The sequence below is a fragment of the Bison bison genome, unplaced genomic scaffold, assembly GCF_000754665.1.
Source record: "Bison bison bison isolate TAMUID 2011002044 unplaced genomic scaffold, Bison_UMD1.0 scf7180017864223, whole genome shotgun sequence".
NCBI classification, from domain to species: Eukaryota; Metazoa; Chordata; class Mammalia; order Artiodactyla; family Bovidae; genus Bison; species Bison bison.
Genome location: NW_011494795.1, coordinates 183,135 through 187,038, shown reverse-complemented (window position 1 = coordinate 187,038; position 3,904 = coordinate 183,135).

Below are 3,904 nucleotides of genomic sequence, written 5' to 3'. Positions count from 1 at the left end.
AAATTATTTTAAGAAATTGAGTTCTAATTAACATTGTTCAGTCGCTCAGTCACATCTGACTCTTTACAACCTCATGAACTGCTGAACGCCAGACTTCCCTGTTCATCATGAACTCCCGGAGCTTGCTCAAACTCATGTCCATTTAGTCGGTGATGCCATTGAAACATCTCATCCTCTGTCACCCCCTTCTCCTACTGCCTTCAATCTTTCCCAGCATTAGGGTATTTTCTAATGAGTCAACTCTTCTTACCAGGTGGCCAAAGTATTGGGGCTTCAATTTCAGTGTCAGTCCTTCCAATGAATATTGAGGGTTGATTTCCTTTATTATTGACTGGTTTGATCTCCTTACAGTCCAAGGGACTCTCAGGAGTCTTCTCTAGCACCACAGTTGAAAAGGATCAATTCTTTGGTGCTCAGCCTTCTTCATGGTCCAACTCTCACAGTCACACATGATTACTGGAAAAACCATAGCTTTGATTATATGGACCTTTGTTGGCAAAGTAATGTCTATGCTTTTTAATACACTGTCTAGGTTTATCATAGCTCTTCTTCCAAGGAGCAAGCATCTTTTAATTTCATATCTGCAGTCACCATCGACAGTGATTTTGGAGCCCAAGAAAATAAAGTCTGTCACTATTTCCATTGTTTCCCTGTCTATTAACATATAATGTTGTGTTTGTTTCAGGCATACAGAAAACAAATAGGTGGTTGCTAAAGAAAATAGGTGAAGGGAATGAAGAGGTACAAACTGCCATATATGTTACATTAGTTTCCGGTATACAACACAGTGATTCCATATTGTGATACACTACAATTTCATCACCTCAGGAAGACCAGCAAGCATCTGTCCCCATGTACATTTGTGACTGTATTATTGTCTGTATTCCCTATGTGAACATTACATCCCAGTGACTTATGTATTTTTGATCTGGAAGTTTGTACCTCTAATTCTCTTTATATATTTGGTTTGTGAATATTCATTAGAAGGATTGATGCTGAAGCTGAAGCTCCAATAGTTTGTCCACCTGATTCAATGAGCCGACTCATTAGATAAGACCCTGATGCTGAGAAAGACTGTAGACAGGAGGAGATGGGGATGACAGAGGAGGAGATGGGGATGACAGAGGACGAGATGGTTGTACGGCATCACTGACTCAGTGGATATGAGTTTGACAAGCTCCAGGAGATGGTGAAGGACAGGGGAGCCTGGCGTGACACAGTCCCTGGGGTTGCAAAGCATCGGACATGACTGAGCGGCTTAATTAGTTAATTAATTCCCTTCCTTGTGGTCTTCTGAAACAATAAATAAATGATATTATACAGTAATTTTTTTTTCAATCGGACTTATTTCACTTAGCATAATGCCCCAGGTCAATGTTTAAAAACCAAACACTTGATTAAAAAGTGGGCAGAAAACCTGAATAGACATTTTAAAGATGGCATACAGATTGCAACAGGCACATGAAAATATGTTCAGAGTCACTCATCATCAAGAAATGCAAGTCAAACCCTTAATGAGATACCACCTCACACCCATCCAAGTGACAAATTATCAAGGAGACAAGAAACAACAAATGTGGGTGATGATGTGGAGAAAGGGGAACTTTCTTGCACTATTGCTGGGAATGTAACTTGGTGCAGCCACAGCAGAAGACAGCATGGAGATTCCTCAAAAAGCTGAAAGAGAGCTACCATAAAACCCAGCAGTTCTACCTCTGGCCGTTTATCTCCAGCAAGGGCTACTTTGAATATAGGCCCCTATGCTCAATGCAGCAATGTTTATAATAACCAAGAAATGAAAGTAACCTACATGTCCAACATGGGTCTTGAATTGCTGTCCCATGGCATTTGGGTTTAATTCTGTGGATGATGGAAGTTGTTGGAGAGATTTGAGCAACAGAGGAATGATGCATGACTCGTGTTTTACCAGGCTCTGTCCGGTGGCAGAGTAGGGAATTTCCTGGGTGAGGCCAGTCTAGGGTTGGATAAAACTCCTTAGCAGGTTGCTGCACTGATTAGGAGAGACAGCCAACACTTTGCTCCTCTTTTGCAGCTAATCTGTGATGCTCATCTATTCCCTAATTTTACACCTCCTGTGTCATTAATTCCCTCATTGTGGTCTTCTGAAACTTGTCCCCCTCCTCTGATTCCTCTTTCACTCCTTGGTTTCATTCATTGTTTACTTCCTACTTTCTTGGAAACCCAAATGATTCTGATTGTGACATGTCAGAACTATTTGCAGCATCCTTTATCTGCTGACACCATGAGTTCATGAATACATAAAATTTAGTCTGGTGCTCTATTTTTTGTGGCCACTAACAGCTTTAGCACTTACTACAAGAATAGTAGCATGATGGATAGTGTGGAAGGAGATATTTATCCCATAAGAGGTTGACACAACCTGCCAGGTTATTTCAGGAGGCCTCTTGGAATCCAGGCAAGCATGTCTCTGGCACAATTTAGAATTATGAAATCTAGCTCCATGCCCTGCATTCTTGGTTTAATGTTTGGGCAAGATTCTTCCCCACCCTGAGCTTCTGTTTTTACATTTGTAAAGTGGGAATCAAACAACCCCAGCACTGCTTATCTCAGAGTTTTAGGGAAATCAGTTCAGAGAGACATGAAAGAACTTTCTTGGCTTCCCTGGTGGCTCAGACCATAAAGAGTCTGCTTGCAGTGTGGGAGACCAGGGTTCAATTCCTGGTTTGGGAGGATCCCCTGGAGAAGGACATGGCACCCACTCCAGTATTCTTGCCTGGAAAATCCCATGGATGGAGGAGCCTGGCAGGCTACAGTCCATGAGGTCTCAAAGAGTCGAACACAACAGAGTGACTTCACTTTTCTCTTCCTGAAAGAACTTTCTAAGGTGTACTGTGCAGTAGAGATGTTAGTGATTCATTTATCAAGAAAGAGAAACTCAGGAATGGAGTCAAAAGTGAGCAGCCATGAGGTCCTTCTCATCCCTTTGCTGTGAAGTCCATGGAAGTGCACCTGCTTAAGGGCACATGTGTGTGTGTTTCTTCATGATGGGATGTGTATGGGTCAGAAAGAACATCCCCGTACCTCACCCCAGCCCCTACTGACTGGCTTGCTAGGGGCCCTCACCTTGTCTCTGTGTTGGGGCAGTGCTCTGGTCACAGACCCGTGATCAGTGAAATCGAAATCTAACACACACGTCATTCCAGAGCAACATGGCCTCCCCATACTGTGAGCAATTCTCTCAGCCAGTGGATAAGCTTCTCAGAAGAGGAGTCACCTCTAAAAGGAGAGGAATATCAGACTGACGGGGCCTCTTGCATCACTGAGTCCCTGACACCCTGCTCACCTCTCCTGATATCTGAGCCTAATGCCCAATTCCATGAGTGTTCTTTGATTGCAATCTCTGACTGATTGCTACAGTCTGAAAAGATAAGCCGTGTATCGTTGATGAGAACACTGTGTTTTCAAAACATGTATAATTAGTTTACTTTGGCTGTACTATAACTATTTCTCTCTATCTTCAACCTGAGTAATATCAGGATCTTAGTCACATCTGCACATGAAGCACTTGGAATAGAGCTTTGACCATGCCAGGCTGTTGGTACACAAATGACCAGATGAGAGACATGAGGTGTGGGGTGCTCTTCAGGCACACACGTCTTCCTTCACGGTCTTTGTATATGAGATTTTTCAAGTCAGGTGTGTCTGGGTGTGGAATGAAGGGTACAAAGATCATGCCTTTTGTTATTTCCCCTTGCAGAGCAGGCCATTTGCCTTTGCTAGGATGTGGCTCTGGAGAAGGAAATGGCAACCTGCCGGGAGCCGGTGAGGCATTCCACTCGTGACAAAGGTCATGAGGAAGGAGGCTCGGCATACGCAAAGGCGGGATCGAGCCTTAGGAGTCCCCCCGGATATTCTCGAGCAT